At 46.0% G+C, this 18,392-nt stretch overlaps 1 long non-coding RNA gene across 1 annotated transcript; it reads right to left on the bottom strand.

Annotated features, from left to right (window-relative positions):
- Positions 1-10,063: 10,063 nt before the first annotated feature.
- Positions 10,064-11,947, bottom strand: LOC125945493 (uncharacterized). Its single transcript, XR_007466929.1, has 2 exons — positions 11,516-11,947; positions 10,064-10,354 (listed from the first exon to the last, which is right to left on the bottom strand). It is a non-coding gene; the product is annotated as an uncharacterized LOC125945493 (long non-coding RNA).
- Between the last annotated feature and the right edge of the window lie 6,445 nt (positions 11,948-18,392).

Below are 18,392 nucleotides of genomic sequence, written 5' to 3' on the forward strand. Positions count from 1 at the left end.
CCAGTCAAAGTACAACCCCCTTCCTCCCCACACAAACCAGTGTATCCAAGTACGACCGGTGCAACGAAGAGAGTATTGCTCAAATGTAGCCGACACAGTGACAACAGTAAAAATAAAGCCGAATAGTAAGCTGACCAGCAACCCAGTCTAATACTTACCAAATCATAAAAGTCCGTCTCACCCCAGAAGGTATCTTCGCTCTAGAACTATGCAGAAACTATTAAAAAATGCTAATAAAAATAACCTACCGCTTATTGTTGATATGTTGTCAAACAGCCATCAGTCTAGGCGTATGATGAGTCTAGTTTATGTAATTGTGAGCGGTATACGTAATTACAGGTAACGTGTAAGGCTGTTTTTCTTGAACTTCATTGATATAGAAATTTAAGAAATACCCACCGCCATAATTTAGCAGCTGGCAGAACTATGGAAGTTTTCTTTTTATATAGTGTAGGCCAAGTGTATGAAAATGACCACAGAGCCAAGAATGTCGGTAAGGTTGTGTTTCATGCTTAACGATAGGCAGATAGTTATCACTGAAATTGAACCATTTGCGGTCCGAAACTTTTACGCACGTTCTGGCTGTTCCGGTCCGAAACTATTTTGCCAGTTTGTGGCGCCGCTAACAAAACCACCAACTGTGGAAGAAAAACTCACAGGATATTTATTTTTCCTCTTGCATTCTGCAGGCAACTCCTCTACCGATATTTGAGCAGCGTGTGATACCGCTCGAAGCATTCTCCTGGGTGCAGGCCAGGGTTGTTACTTCAGGTTTTGCAGAAAAACACAGTTTCCCTGCTGCCTCCGCTTGTTTTTCGATCGCTACAAGCGGCACAGTCCTTGCTGCTTCGGCCTGGGAGCTTGTAGATGAAATGGCTCCTCCCATCTAGCCTTTCCTCGCACTCCTTCCGCGCAGACGGGCCTCGCTTTTTGGCTCTATCCCTCACGTCACCCACCAGCGGTGTAGGATGAGGTTGCGGCGGTACTGCAGGTGTCGCTGTTCTTTCTCGCCATGATTCTGCAGCTGTGTGCGACTCAATAATAAAGCTATTGACAATGGAAACCCCTAGAAGCTTTCACTAAATGCACCACCGTAAAACGCACACGGTGAAAATGTGATCATGCTTCTCAGCGAACCGCGCGAACTTGCGGTTGCGCGGGTAAAAAGAACGCTCTGGAATCCAGAAGCCGTGCTGAATATTGTGCCGCACCCTAGTGCAAAGATAAGTAAACTTCAACAAAGTTTATTTATCCCTCAAGAGATGGCGCATCGTGTTTATTGCGCGCGAACATGTGCGCGCGAACGTGCTGTTCCGCGCGCACGTGAGAACGCTCTGGTATCCAGAAGCCGTACTGAACATTGTACTGCAGCCTAGTGCAAAAAGGAGTAAACTTCAACAAAGTTTATTTATCCCTCAAGAGATGGCGAATCATGTATACAATGAATGGGGGCACGAATCGCAGTGAGAAAAACCGCGAAATTTAACCCCCGAACACCCTTGTCGGGTGGTGCCCGACAGTGGATCGCTACGGCCATTTTGCGTTGTCGGGCCCTGCCCGACAACGGAGCACAAAGGGTGAAAGAGCCAGAAGAGGAGGGCAACGTGCAGATGAGAAGTTGCACTCATCGCTTACTGCCCCGCCTACGAGTTCTTCTGGGAGACATAACCATGCTTGAGAAACAAATGTCTGTCAATGCACACAAGACTTGTGTGCTTGGCCGATCTGGAGCGCATGTACAGCCCAGCGTGACATGTTCTCTGGGCTGTTGGTGGCGTGTAACGCCTGCGACCCGTTCCAGAAATCCCGAGCGTTGGCGTGTACAAGCCACTGAGCCAGCTGACTTATGCTGACCCGACTCCAACGAGGCCGGCGTCAGTTGCGCGTTCTAAGCGATGCCGGGGTCTTAAGGCCGCTCTAGGGCTAAGATGTAGGCTACATTTCAGGCTATTCAGCTCTCGATACCTATACTCCATCTCACAAAGTCGTTGCAGCACTGCCAAAGGTACGAGCCGTACACAGTCATTATCCTTGTGCAGCGGTAAATAGTTCCGGGCGTAACTGGTTGATTATTGGCTACACTTAAGAGTTTTATTTTTGCTCGCGACATGATACGGCACAGCGATACGTGACATGTTAACACCTTTGCGCATGCACGTCGTATACCGAGAATTACTGTGGCAGTTACCGCCGCTAACCGTAATAGCTACCCTAACCGCGATCACTTATAGAAATAAAAAGTTGTCGCAGTTTCACCTGAAAGGCGAAGCGTCAATTGCGATAGCAAATTTGTAGAGAGCTATACGGAGTAATGATGGTAGCTTTATCAGCTGTATAAACTTGGACATGCAGCAGCACGGGCCACACGCAGAACTGTTGTCCACGCCGTCGGCGTTTTGCCCTGCGTTCGCACAAAATGCGTGCGGCATTGGTGACTGTTGCCGGAGCCTCTGATATAAATAGGCACTTGGTGCCGCAGCTAAACATCGCCTCCCCCCCTCCCCACTGTCTTTCGCGCGTCGGAAGAAGGCGCGTTTGCTCTACATATATGGTGATTGTAAAGGAGGAAAGAGACGCCTTCTACTGCAGCCCTTAAGGGAGCACCGCGCAAGACGCGCGTTTGTTCTCCGCCGTGGGTTCACTCCCCGTGCAAGCGCGCGTCCCTCGCGCCCTTTCACTCGCACATACAGCGTTCGGCGGCGCGCGGCGACGATTTTATCTCTATTGGCGTCATACGGAACCTCACGGCGACGGCGATGGCAACGGCGACGGTGACGACGACGGCGACGCCGACGGCAGAAATCTGCTTTGGACCGTCCATATAATTGCTATCGCAATAAAAGATGGCAGCACCCATACAGCGCCCACCACCCGCTTCGATCCGAATTCACGCTTTTAATGGGTCTATTCCCTGTCAACAAGAAACAAGGCGTGAAATTCGTCATCGCTAAGCCTCATCTTAAGCTGACGTGAAAACATTAGCTTTGTTTTATCGTAATCACTGAGAGTGGCTGTTTGTTTTCGCGCTGCTAGGACTACAGACACGGCACCGAGTCGGAAAACAGGCTTGATTTCTAGTTAGCAGATGTCGCCATAGCATTAGCATTGGTTATGCGTTGACGATGCGGAAAGCTATGAAAGCCTAATCGTTCACCGCATTGTTGATTTACTACCCCGCTCTAGCGAGCAAACGCCATGTAGACGTCTAGCAGAGGCTGTGGCACGGGTGAACATTTGTAAGGGCATTGGCCCGTACTACTTGCTAAGGAAGCTGCAGAGTAACTGCAGGGAAAGCGTACGGATGAGGCGAAGTCCTGCTGTCGCATGCATGTAAACGCTGCTTATGGTTACGTTGTCACAATATTTTTGCGTCAATTAGAAACCATAGAGCATGTAACAGGTTGGCAAGCAGACCCTCTGCAGACGACGCGGCGCGGATGAGCACATCTCGAGGAGCATTCGGCCTTCTTATTGACTAAGAAATCGTGTAGCTTCTACAGTGCTACAGTCAGCTTATGCGATGGAGTATAAGGCATGCGGATGAACATCGATTAATTTCAGAAATTCACGCAGAGTGAAGCTTGTCGGCATTCCCTGAAGTAAAGGAACTATTCATGGTCGGAGAAACTGAAAACACTGCGAAACTCAGCCGGACTACTTCGCTCGCGAAAGCATGCGTCTAGGGAGCCTACCTGAAGAGCGTTGCACGTAGGCTCCCTACATACGTCAAAATTTGTACCCCTGTTGCTGTCGCATTATAGCCGAAAAAATTGTCGGCCCGTTTAGTACCTTATTTAGGCCACACATCCTGCGCCCTTTGCGCACAGTTAAATCTCATGAATACCAAATCATCCTCGGCTCACCGAGGCGTTTAGCTAAAGTTCGGGTGCTACATCAGTTCATAATGCAATCACGCGATTTATGACGCACCCGCACAGTGGCGAAGGACTTAAAAGCGAGGAAATCGTCAGCGCGGGGCGTTTCGGCATTAGTAAAAACAGTTGCGTTTTTACAGCGAAGCTGTATACCTCTACCAGCCAAGGAAATTTTCGTGTCGTTGGCGTAAGCAAAAAACGCCAGGCCAAAAATTGCATGCAAACAGCATATCTCCTTTGAAATCAGGCATACAGCATACAGCAAAAAGCTCAGCACTCGCTTTCAAAAGGAAAACCACAAAACAAGCATCAAAACCACATGATGGATGATAAGCGGCGTGTGAACAATGGTAACACCCTCCGACGCGTTCCGGTAAAGATTAGGTTTGCAGCTGCTTCGAAAGGGGTTGACGTCATTCAAAACCCTCGTGTGAAGTGCAAACCGTTCAATGTATGCTAATGCCGTGTGCGAATAATGCGAAGCACGTTCCTTTTCGCGCGTGTGTTTCTCGGTAAAGATTGCGGTTCTGTAAGCTACTGCGAGTGGAATAGTACCGAACAGGCATAGAAATCACGTAGTGACGTCACCACGGTCTAGCAACTCATTCAGTTCATTCCAGGCTACCATGGGTAGACCACGGAAAGTAAGTACGCCTGAAGAACAGCGTCAATGTAATGTCGTGGTGAAGTAATAAAGGGCTGCGGTTAAGTACATATCACTTGTCTCTGGTTTCACTCTTTGTAGAGCCACGTCTGTGAATTCAAGTGACGTCACAACGGGTAATCGTTGTGGGTGTCCTTTACAGCTTCGCTGTCCAACCACCTTCACAGCCGTGGATGGGTGTCACAGTTTTAGGGGTGAAGCTCCTTAGGGTGTGGGTCGTTCCCTCCTGTGTAGTAGTAGTAGTAGTAGTATGTAGCCACCTCTACTTTATGAATTGCTCAATAGATGGCGTTGTGCGTCCGTAGCCACCTGTAGTTTTATGAAGTGTTCACTAGATGGCGTTCCGGTTCCGCTTCCACTTCCGGTTCCACTTTGCGCGCGTTCGGTGCGAACGCAGGTGCTCTGAACCATGCCACTCTGAACAACTAAACTGACAGAAAGACGCAATTGACGTCATCAGACTTATTAAGGTGAAAACTTGAGGTGGCTACGCTGGCGGTGACCTAGGTGAAACTGCGCTGTTATTAAAAATGGACGACGTCGCGAAGAGTAAAATCACATCCACAAATGCTCGGTTTGACGTCACATCTCACAGGGAGGTTCCTGTAAACAAAGTAAATTATTGGCTTTGAAAACAAATTTTGTGCATTTTGGTCTGGGTGGGAATCTAAATCATGCCTGCAGTTGTCCGAGATGAGCACGCTTCCATGAAGCCACGGCTGCTCCGCGGTTCTGGCTTACGGAGGGTGTGTCATAGTGCGTGCCTGATTGCACACGTCACGGGGTCACAAAGACTTGCTCGCGCATTCGTCATCGTCTTCTTCCACAACTGGCTCCAACGCCGCTCATCCTGCCAGCATTCCCATACTACCCCTCGCGCTCGCGCCACTATTCGCGCGTTCGTCATCTTCTTTCATCGCGGGCTACGATGCCGCTCATCGTGCCCGAATTGCAATAATGCCCCTCCCTCTGTGAAGGCACTGACGACAATGCCCCACAATCAGTAGGTGCGGCGATTTTGGTGAGTTCTGTCATGCGCTCTGATGGACAGTTGCAACAATTCTTCATAAACGTATCTTAACCGTGACAAAAAGTGTGCCAAGTGTGCAATCAGGCTTTCGCCTTAACATTTTACAAACGTGTAACACTTTCTTAATTTTTAAAGAGACTAATAATACTGTTTGTCAGATGTCAATGGCACATGTTAATGTGCACAATATATTCATGTTTCTTTGTAATAAACTCCCGTTAAAAGTCAGTGCTTGTCGACGAACTTTTGTGTTTCGTGTCTGTTTATTGCGCTGGTCGTATCAATGTGCATGGCACCCTTCTAAATTTAGGTCCAGAGGAGTACAGACTAAAAAGAAAATTACCCAAAACCATTCGTTTTCTCTAAAATTTGAAGGTCACTGAAGTATCCTTACGTGATTTGAATGTACGGGCCTGGACTGTAGGCTTTGAGCATGCCAAATTGCTTGCCATATGTTTTACATCCTCCTTCTCTCGTCATCGTCACCCATCATGCGCCTCGTTCTTCCCTCTTTCTTTCCCTCTTCTCCTTCCCCCAAAGCCGAGTAGCTGGCTAGAGGAATTTATCTCAGGCCGACCTCTCTGCATTTCTCATCATTAAACTTTACCTCTCTCTCTCTTGAATGCGAAAGCATTATGACTTGTCTAATTGTTTAGTAAAGTCCAGTATACGTGACCTCATAAATGGTCATGTGTCCTTCACAACTCTACCTTATTTCGCCTTATTCCACCTTGCTCTAATTTGTACCAAGCTTAATCTGCCTTAATCCACTTTGATTCACCTTCCATCACTATTTCATTTCACCGTAATTCACTTTACTCCACCTTAAGCCATCTTACTCTAACTTGTTCTGTCTTTAATTCTGTATTAGAAATGACGTCATACAAGACGCTGATGGCGTCACTGACGATGATGATCTTTCTTACCACTCGTTGCCTACAACGCCGGCTCTTCTGCATCATGGGACATATAATGTTCTCGCATCAATACTACATAATACATATCGTGTTTTGTGTATCGATCCCTATTCTCCATAACTAAGCAAGCTTCGCTTACATGGACAGATCTCATGGATGTTTTCTGCCTAATTTTTGTGTTTAAAACTATGCACGGTAGCTTAAAATGCATCTGCAGCAAACCAATTATTTCATAACCTATTCTTCTGCTTTCCCAGGAGGACAACTGTTATTTAAATGCGTTGTCATCGCCAGCAGAAATGCCCAGAGTTACTTTGACGGTTTTTATTATAGCATTCATAAAGCAGTGATCCATTCAATTTGGCTCAAAGCAGCAGTGCAGTCGAGTTAGGTTCTCGGAATTCATTGTCTACCACAGAGTTAGAGAGCTTGTCCATGGAGAAACATGTATATATATATATATATATATATATATATATATATAAGTATGTATAGCTATGGCATGCCTGCGATTTGTTTGGAGGAAATTATTTCCGCCCAAAAGTCCAGCTTCGGCAAGTGAATGTGACTTGACAAATTCAGACGCTCCACAGGAAAAGCAGCTTTAATGCGAGCTTTCTTGTCGAGTACCACCAGGTCTCCTGTAACCGGTATTAAGCAGGTATCCGCTAGTTTTCGTGAGCCGCTTCTGAAGATAGCGCAGTCTACAAATGTGAGCCGATGTGTGTTGGAGCATCTCGTTTTTTTCATGAAGCCACTGTGTTTGGTCTGTGACTGGGTATGAGCCACTGGTATGTGTCACTGGAGTTACTGGGTGTGTGACGCTCTTCAACGAACTTTTTTGTTCCCAGCTTGGGTATGTACCATTGTGTACACTGAGTATGCGCCATTAAAGCTCACGAGCTGTGTGGCCGTCTGAGCCCAGCCCCTCTCCCCCGCGCCTAGTGTCAGCCAAAAAAAAAAATCGTGTGACTCGTGCAGTTGTGCTCGATTCCATGATCTCGCCGTCAGCCGCAATGACTTCCTTCTGCCATCAAATCTTGTCATGGTTGAACGACTGGGTGCCAATCACTCTGACTCTCGACGGGGCGCCGATTCGAGAGGTGGAGAAACTCAGAATATTGGGGATGTGGATACAGCAGAACGCTGCAACAACACGCACCCTTCAAAAACTAAAGGCGGTGGCAGGAAACGTTGCCAGGATGATCCAGTAGACTCGCTCCGTCAATGCGTCTCTCTCTCTCTCTCGCTCTCATGTTTTTTATCTCACCCGAGCATAGCGCGCAAAACCTCTTCTTCCCTTCTCAAAGCATGAGCGTGGGAACGCGGTAGCTATGGACGCCGACGACGACGCTCGAGGCAATCATATGGTTCGCATAAATGCATGTTCTGCAGCGTGGCTGTATAGCCTAGTGGTTATGACGCTCGCCTGGGGAGATCGTGCATATTACGCGCGTTTGAATTCGGCCGCGGCAAGAAAGTTTATTTTCTTTTGGCAAGTTTCTTGATACGAACCACAAACCACAAATTACGGCTGGCTTAAACAGCTACGCTGTGCAAAGGCACTTCTTATGAGTTGTGAATGAGAAAGCAGTAATGTCCAGTTGAACGGCCGCTGAGAAGTCATTCAGGTTATGAACTCCTCGCGGGCAAGCGAGCACGTTGGGACGCTTTTCCGCCGCCTTATAGATAGAACAAAGCCGGAGCACTTCCATCCATGACCGTGATGCCATACCTTGCCCGACTGCCATAAAATTTAATGGGAACGCTCCCGAGTAAGTCGCGATGATTTTGAACGTCACTGTCTGCGCAAGAGCTTGCGCAGACAGTGAACGCGCGGATAACACAGCCTTTCGAGAGCGAGAGTGAGGGTGACGTGGCACCGCAGCGACGCCCTCTGCCCTAACTCAACACCTGGCGCGCCAGCGCCACCGCAGATATTCCTTTCGCCCACTCTGCTCCGCTGAGGCGCGCGCGTGACGTTGCGTCACAGCCAATGAGAATTTAGGTGCCGTTTCCCTGCTACAGACACCGGCTTTTTTTTTTTGCTCAATGAGCCATTTTAAGCTTTCGCATCAATACTAGAAGCTTGTAAACACGTCCTAAGATGTGTCTTCCCCTGAAGCACTCAAACGATCAGAGTTGATTTGATTCATTCTAGGTCGATTTCTCACGCATGGCTTGACTTCAGAACATGTGTCTTCGGTTGGCGACCTTCGTCTCGGACAGCGACACGCAGGGTCCTTGCAGGCACTCGGGGCTCACCGAAAATGCGTACATCTGCTCTGCCGAAGCTCTCGACGGCAGCGAATTGAGGGCATTATGGATGGCGCTAGGGCAGTTTGAGTATGCAGCTGGAATATCTTGGCCTAAGTCAATAAGGACGCTACAAAAATGGCATGACATTTTGAAGGAAACATACCGGTGCCTCTGTGAGCATTTCACTTTAGTCCTTAGTCCGGTCCGTGCATTCAACCTCATTCTGTGGTTATGCGCTTCGAGAGGAGCTCATGCGCTCCCATATTCTTGCCTCCGCTACCCAGTCAGTTCAGAAAGTCCACGCATGATGAGCTCAAGATCAGTGATGAAACTGATGACACGAAATGGCAGCTTGCACATCTGCAAACTGGTTCCCTCGATTGCTAGGCTGTATGCCACGAGGCTCCTGCTGGCAGATGAATTTCGAGTGCTGGTTGCCCACAATGTCCATAATAACCACGCGGCAAGGCTTTCAGAATTCCTCCATGATATACAAAAATGGTCTTGAGGCGCTTTGTCAAAGTACTTCGACAAGCACGACAGCTAAATAGCCCCCTTTACCGAGAAAATGTGATGGACAATATAGTCCATATACACAGGGACTTTATACCATCTGCACGCACACCAAAACGTACAAACACACATACACGCACGTATACACGCACACTTACGCACACAAATGCACACACACGCAAACACACACGTCCGCGCGAACACTTGTCTTGAGCATTTTTTTTTACGCAGCCAATGGCTACGCCTCCGTGGTCGACGCCCCCTACACATGTGCAACACAATTACCTTTCAAGCGCTCCTCGTACTCTGAATGCGTGAATAGACAAGGCACACGCCAATATTCAGCCCATTGGTGCAGCGTTTCGCTACATTCATCGAAAGGCCCCAGATGACGAAGGGTTTGAGAAGAATGGTTTCATTTTGTGTTAATGCCCACGAAACGTAGTTCTATAGATACCGCCATGTCGTCCCGAACGTTTTCCCAGGAAAGCGAGAAAGCAAAGTGGCAGTAAAGCAAGCTGCATGATGTAGTTAGTAGTGTTAGAAGCTTGAATTCTTCTTCTCTCGCACCTCTGCTCATATGAAGCTTGTGAACTACCCCAACTTTTGAAGAACAGTATTCTATGGAACTGTCTCTCACCAGAACAATGGCTTAACAGGCCACTCGTTTTAATGAGCACAGAAATTATAAAAGAAACAATAAAACGTGATATACCTTAACAGTGAGTGTTGGGGCTGGGCACAGGTCATTCAAATTGGTCAGAAACAAAGACGCATAGGCTGTTTCAAGTGACAAAACAAAACACACGGGGCTGACACAATATATTTATTCTCTTTAATGATGCCGCGTACTAAGGACAAGTACAGCTCTGTGACAGATTTGCTCCAATTACTCCGCACGATTCGCGCGTCTGAAACATCCCGAGATGGGTACGCATTTGTTTCTGTCATTTCTGAACAGGCCCCAACGACAGAAGCACCCGGATGTGCAGTCACTTAGTGCAAGCTCTGGCACCTGGTTGAAATAGTTGATAGCATTTCCACTCGCCACAGCTGCTGCTTTCGCATTCCTTGTAAACTTGGCCTGATGGACACCCTGTGTGAGCAATGAACACGTTTTCTTTCAGAATTTAGCAGAGGAATCAACAAAAGGAATTTCTTCCACCAAGCCATGAAGCCTATTAATGCTTTAATGGATGTTTCTCAGACATATCCCCTATAAAGGTCTGGGGGCCTCTGAGTGCGAAAACATATTATTGGACAACGCAACTCGAATCATAATCATTAGCGTCTTTCTGCGTGGTTTCGGACGAAGACCTCTCCCATTGATCTCATGTTACCACTGTTTCGCATGAGCTGCTAAGCTGCACGTCTGTGAGCCCCTCGTGTATTTCCCCCTTAATTATCTACGACCCTTCAACACGTTGCCCTTCAACACAGAGGACGCAACACCCTCGTACACAGTTCATCCAGCACTCATATTTATGCAATAAAATGTGAATCAACATAAAACAAACAACAGCTTTCACGGTGGCCAATCCAACATGAAAAAGATAAAATATAAGAAACAATATACCGGGTGTTTCGCCAACACTCAAAAATTTTGTTTTAAGGTGTCCTGTGGCAAATAGCACAATTCTATTTCATGAGCTTGTATGCTGAGGCGGACATAACTTGCAAAAGAAATTGAAATATATAATCGATTAATTAACAGAAATTCACTAATTCAAATTTTAAAACTCACCTGATGTCCATATCGAATTTAAATTCTAGCCGTGGAGTTCGCAAGGCGGATCCACTTGGAACGAATTCTTTGGAAGACACCAGTTTCGAGAAAATAATTCCCGAAATTCGCACACAAATGCATTGGCGTTCCAGCTACTTTTGCGCTTCAAGGCACAAAACACGTTTTTTTTTTTTAAGAAAGTAAATAGTACGCGAATGCATTTTGCCGCAAAGTTCCAGGATTATTATCTCGAAACTCGTGTCATCGTGAGAATCTGTTCTATGTAGATCCGCCTTGCGAACTTCACGGCTATAAATTGTAAATTGAAATGTAGGACATACGGTAATTAGTTTAAAATATAATTATAGTGATTTTTGTTAGTTAGTTGATTAGGCATTTCGATTATTTTGAAAGTTTTCTCCGCCTCTTCGAGCAGCCCAGCTAATGAAGTAGAATTGTGCTATCTGCTACAGGCAGCATTTTAAAATTGCTTTAAAGCGTTAGCTCAAATGCCCTGTATGGGGTACATACAACGCCATCCGGGAGAATTCCAGGGCCACGACGGATAAGCAGCTCGGGTATATGCGGCTGCTGTTCCCTCTTGCGCTTTCACGGGTAGAATCGAAGCACATGTGATCAATATAAGCAGAATGCACGGGATAGACATTGCTGTTAGCTTGAAATTGCTCGTAAGCTGGGCAAATTTAGGTATGTTCCTGCGATATTTATATCTAACCAACACAATGCAGGAAAGCTTAAAGCTGTTTTCGAATATATTGTTCCTGGGAGTAAGAACAGGTTAAATTGATGGGAAGGGCTTTTCATGATCATTTACAGATATTTTGTTTAGTGGTCACCTGCGCTGAGGCGCCAGTGGTAATTCATTCGCGCGATTTTTTTCTGGTGTTAGCTTCAACAGTATTCATGGTCGTACAAAAGTGCGTCGACTTCAGCACTGCGCACAATGACGTCATGAAACATTGTGGCTGGATATTGTCTCGTTTTCCCTCTTCCATATATAACGCATAGAGACGCCAAATGAAAGTGATGGTATTCTTTGTGCTATATGTAAAGAACCAAGACTTTGAAATCAAAAATAAATAATATACCACAATAACTTGGCTGCACAGCAACACGAACTCGTTCAGGCTGAACGCTTTGTCCGCGATGCCCTTCAAGATGTGTCCAACCCTATCGGCCTCCAGAATGTCCGCGTCCGCTTTACGGCAGAGAGCCAGAACGTCCTGAATATATGCGACGTACGATTAGGTTCATCTCTGGGCACGAGACGCTAGCTCTTGCTTGGCCTCCATTTGACGTCCCACAGGTCTTCCGAAAAGATCGCGTAAATTTTCCTTGCAGGAGTACCAGCTTGTAATGTCGGCTTCATGCCTCTCGAACCACACCTTTGTGGTTCCTCCCAAGCAAACGATCACGTTGGCCCGCAAAAGTAGGGCCCCCCACTTTTAGTGCTTACCGACGCGCACATACAATGTCAGCCAGTCTTCGACGTAGACCTTGACAGTGCCGACGAAGATACCCGCGTGACGTAGCTGGGTTAGCACTACTTCCGCTGGTGTCTGAGCAGCGGAGGCAGCATCAGTAGCCGTAACAGGTGAACCGATGTGACGCCCGCTGCGAAGATCCAGGTCCGGCTTGTGGCGAGATTAGCTTCGCACCTCCACCGAAATTTTACGGGGAGATAATATATGTAATTACAACATATACAGTTGCAAGGTTGTAGTTGAGTGGCCTGGGTAACACCATCTACCGATCTCCGAGACTCTTCAACCTCCTCTTCACCTCCCAAATTCATTTTGTCCGCAGCGGCACAAACTCGTACGTGACAATATACTTCTCGTGTATCTATCGATCTACTTCCATTGCCGGACGCGATCTCCTGGAACCTAGCATATAACAACTTCACTGTAAAAGAAAAGGCTGAACAGGAGCACCCGTGTATTCCTGGTGGTGGGACGAAATTACTTATAGGCATGGGAAGCAGTGCTGGTTAGGAGGCGCTAGGGCAGTTTTAGTATGCATCTGGAATATCTAGGCCTAAGCCAATACGGAGGCTACAAAAATTGCATGACATATTGACAGAAACAGACCGGCGCTTCTGTGAATGTTTCACTTTAGTAATTAGTCCGGTGCGTGCATCCAAGCTCATTCTGTGGCCATTAGTTTCGAGAGGAGTGCATGCGCTCCTAAATTCTTGCCGCCGCGGCCCAGTCAGTTTAGAAAGCACACACATGAGCTCAAGAACAGTGATGAAATTGATGACACGAAATCGCAGCTTGTACATCTGGAAACTGGTTCCCCCGATTGCTAGGCTGTATGCCACGAGGCTCCTGCTGGCACACGAATTTCCAGCGCTGGTTGCCCGCAATGTCCACAATAACCACGCGGCAAGGCTTTCGGTATTCGTCCATGATATACAGAAATGGTCTTGAGGCGTTTTGTCTAAGTACTTCACCAGGCACGACAGCTCAATAGCCGCCCTTTACCGAGAAAATGTAATGGACAATGTAGTCCATATGCACAGGAAGGGTACACCACCTGCACGCACACAAAAACGTACACACGCACGCACACACACGCGCGCACGCCCGCGCTCGCCGTGAGTATTTTTTTACGCAGCCAATTTTCCCGCCTCCATAGTCTAACGCCGCCCTACACATGTGCCACACAATTACCTTTCAAGCGCTCTTCGTACTACGAATGCGTGGATAGACAAGGCACCCGCCAATATTCAGTCCATTGGTGCAGCGTTTCGCTACATTCGTCGAAACGCCCCAGATGACGAAGGGTTTGAGAAGGATAGTTTCGTTTTGCGTTACTGCCCACGAAACGTAGTTCTATAAGTACCGCCATGTCGTCCCGAACGTTTTTCCTGGAAAGAGAAATAGCAAAGCGGCAGCAAAGCAAGCTGCATGATGTAGTAAGTAGCCTATGAAGCTTGAATTCTTCTTCTCTTGCACCTTTGCTCATATGAAGCTTGTGAACCACACCAACTTTTGAAGCAGAGTATTCTATGGAACTGTCTCTCGCCAGGACAATGTTCTTAACAGGTAACTCGTTTTTATGAGCGCAGAAATTATGACAGAATCATTCAAACGTGGTGTAAACTAACAGTGAGTACTGAAGCTGGGCGCAGTTTATTTAAGTTGGTCAGAAACAAACACGCATAGGCTGTTTCAAGTGACGAGACAAAACACATGGGGCTGACACGATATATTTATTGTCTCGTAATGATGCCGCATACTAAGGAGAAGTAGAGCTCTGTGACACACTTATTCCAACTACTCCGCTTGATTCGCGCGTCTCAAACATCACCATATTGGTACGCACTTGTTTCTCTCATTTATAAACAGGCCCCAACGACAGAAGCACCCGGATCTGCAGTCCACTGTGCATGCTCTTGCACCTCGTTGAAATAGTTGACAGCATTTCCACTCGCTGCATCTGCTGCTTTGGAATTTCTTGTAAACTTGGCCTAATGAACACCCTGCGTGAGCAATCAACGCATTTTCTTTCAGGATCAGGTGGAAGAATCTACGAAAAGAACTTCTTTTGTCAGGCAATGAAGCCTCTGAATGCTTTGTGATATGTTTCTCAGACCTCTCTCCTAGAATGGTCTAGGGGACTACATATGTGAAAACTTATATTATGGGACAACAGAACTCGAATAACAATAATTATCACTAGCGTCTTTCTGCGTGGTTCTGGGCGAAGACCTCTCCCAGTGATCGACTAAGCTATACGCCTGTAAACTCCCTCGTGTAGTTATCCTTTAATCATCGATGACGCTTCAACGAGATCCCCTTGCTTGGTACTCCTCCAATTGTTTTATTTAACGAACATTTTATTGCCGAGGCTCTTCATTACTCATTATATTACCCTTGTCATTGCTGTAGCGTTGTGCGCCTTGCCTTGTAAATATATCCATTGTATATAGAATCTCTCCGTAACAGTATCACCTCCCCTATTCCAATTTTTCTTTGAACCTTGAGCAGACTACCGAGCGGACCTAAGTCCTAAAGACAGAGGAGTAAAAACAGGGGTAACCTTGGTAACAACGCCGAATTTCTGGCCGTAGGTGTATTAAATTTTGCAATATTACCCTATGCGCTGGCTATTTGCGGCAGTTCCTTAATATGCTAATAATAATTTCTTTAGGTGCATACTGTCGCTGTAAAAATGAAGGCGTTGACGTATTTGGGCGTCTCCATGTGACAAAACCTTGGAGACTGAAAGCGGTCTTTATTTTCTAAGATGTGTTATAAAAGACACTTCACCCGCGCCATACATAATGAGGTCGGTTTAGTGCAAAACTGGGAGTGTCCACGTATCTAAAAAGGAGAGTGTCAGCATATTCGTGCCAAATATTGCATACGGATGTCTCAAAAATAATGCCAACCTGACCATTTCGAAGAAGGAACAAACCATGATAACTCACAAGCTCAGCTTCAGGATAGCACCTTGCATATTTATTTGTTATTTTCGCACAAATGCTCAGCAGTATTGCATTGCGCATGAATACATATCTATTCTTATAGGCGATACTTTTCCTTAATCTTTTTTAGATACATGTTTTATGTCACTTCGAATATGACAGTCTCAGCATGGCCATTTTGCACTGTGCCTTGCCCTCAATTATTTATAAAGAGAATGTTTTTCATAAAACATGTACAGTATACTTTTATTTCGAGACCCATTAGAATTGAACGCATTGCAAAACAATCATTACTGATGCGTCCTGTATGATTTCGTTGGAATACCTGCCATCAAAAAGCATGCTGGAACTTATGTGCGGTACCTGTGGCCATCATTAAAATTATGTTTCTAGCATAGTTTAGATTCTTCCCTGCTGCCTTTAGAAATGTACACTATGTAAGCAGTCGATCCTAGTTCAACTTTGCATAAAATTATATTTTGTTCAAAGCTTTATATTTACGGGGTTGTGGGTGATGGTTCGGCCACCACCACCAGCGCGTGCCACTAGAACTTGGAGCCAGGGCTTCAGGGGCATTGTTTAGTGCTCTAACCGACATAAGATGTTCGCATTCCCAGCAGAGCAGCACGATGTTCAACACTACAATACGTGCTATTGAGATAGAATGTGGATGTGCCTTACACTAACTTTTTTTTCCATTCACTCACTCTGTATTACATAGCGAGATAAGACAGAAAAACAAAAGGCGCTGCGGCAAATCTCGTCTTATTCTTTGCGATTTTCGCAATGAATTGTTTTATACGTAGACTCACTGGTGCTTCGCTGCTCCTGACAAGGCATCAGCTGAGTGGCATTCATCTCAGATGGCTCTCACTGATTTCGAAAGGCAGAAAATAATAATGTATATTCTTCTACAGAAGAATACCTCAAGTCTTCCTTGCATGACGGCCCATCGAAGTAAAGAGATAGCCTCTTACGACGACAGTTTTCATAAGGCTTTCACCAGCTGCATTTGCAACATTGATGTGTCTTCCCTGAAACTAAGTGACGCCACTGGCATATTGTAGTGCAGCGGCGCTCATTATTTGGGCAGTTGCTAGGAGCCGTGTATTGCTTTTCTTCCAATAATCAACTTACCTTTCAGCGTGAAGAGGGTTTTGCGGCGCAACCTGGCTGTGTTGAGGAGGTATTCAGTACAAAAATCACATAGTTCGTGTGGCAAGCTCAATAAATCAGTCATGTACAAGTACCTAGTAAAATCGAAAAATATACTTTTTATGGTGCAAAGTTGTTGTTACTCAAGAGGAATGTCTCGCTTAGGGCAAACTACGACATGCTGATTCAAGTACACATGGCACTGTGAAGGGATGTACGTTTGGCAACCGCTCACTCCATTTGAACCAAGTTTCCTTCCTTGCAAATTACACATCTTTACTTTGGACACCATATACTTTATCAGGGCTTTGATGTTTTCTGCAGCTATCGCAAGAAAATTGCAGAATTCAGTAAATAACTCCAGACAACCACATTGCTATTTTGTAATATCGCACACAAGACAGCTATCAAAACTACGCAAGCTGCATCTCTTACAGCATACCGAAGGGATCATTCCAAAGTATTTCCTAATGGTTTAAGTGAAAGCGTCAATTTATTTTCACTACTTAAGGTGATGATTTACGAATTCACTGGTATTTGCGTAACATCAATGTGTAATTGATCATCTGTGCCCACTTCGCACTCCCAAGAAGGTAAAGCTGTTTGCTCAGTTCCCATTTTAGTGAATTTCTTTATTGTATGAACCTAGCAGCAGGTGCAATGACTGAAAATTGCATTCAATATCTACATTGAATGGATCAATAAGAGATCTTGTCTTTGGCGGGCGCAGTATACATTCGTTGTTCTTCGTTGTACAACCAATATTTGCTACAAATAGAATTCCCATTTTAGTGAATTTCTTTATTGTATGAACCTAGCGGCAGGTGCAACCTAGCAGCAGGTGCAGGTGCAGGTAGCTGAAAATTGCATTCAATATCTACATTGAATGGATCAATAAGAGATCTTGTATTTGGCGGGCGCAGTATACATTCGTTGTTCTTCGTTGTACAACCAATACTTGCTACAAATAGTTTTTTTTTTTCATTTCGCTCTCATTGGAACGCGACCGCCGTGACAGGGCTTTTCCGGCCGTCATCTCACGGTCATCAGCACAATGCCCACGTTTGTAAGCCACCACGAACAGCAGTAAATGCAAATGTTGAGAAAAGTACCAGGCGAAAGAGCAGGAACCACGCGACATAAACCGCAAACTATATTTTTTTTCAGTGCTAGTGCGTATTTCCTGTAAACGTACAGTGTTCAGTGATTCAAACACGATACTCGGAGCTCATGGCTACCAGTGCTTTTCGCGCCACCGTTGGGCGCCGGAAATACCAGGCGGTTGCATTGTGCTGTATGATAAACGAGAGCCTTTGTAATGCAGTATGAGTGGATTGGTGCCCCAGTGATCACGCAGCGCTAACCAGTGGCGCGAAAAAGCGCCCGCCGCCATGTGGTTCGAGTATTCCATTTTAATCACTGAGCACTGTGCGCCTTTTAATGCGTGCACAAGGCTAAAGCAAGCCAGCAAATGACACAGCCACACTGTTTGCAGCGATAGCTGCTTTTATTGCAGAAATTTTATTGATATTGTTTGTGGGTTAATGAAATTCGTAGTTCTTTTGCATTTCCACCGCCGAACGCATTCTCCCTTGTCATCTCCATAATAGCCCCCACGACATACGCACACAAGGACGCAATCGCTGACGCAACCCACAGATCTATACCACAGCTCCCAGCATTGTTTCTCACCTCAAACGCCACTCACGCACGTCCATAATTACTCGTTTTTCTCGCATTCTGAAATGAAATTAGAGTTTGCTATATCACGAGTAGAACATTGTAGCGAGTGCGAAA

Source organism: Dermacentor silvarum, chromosome 5 (assembly GCF_013339745.2).
Source record: "Dermacentor silvarum isolate Dsil-2018 chromosome 5, BIME_Dsil_1.4, whole genome shotgun sequence".
NCBI lineage: Eukaryota > Metazoa > Arthropoda > Arachnida > Ixodida > Ixodidae > Dermacentor > Dermacentor silvarum.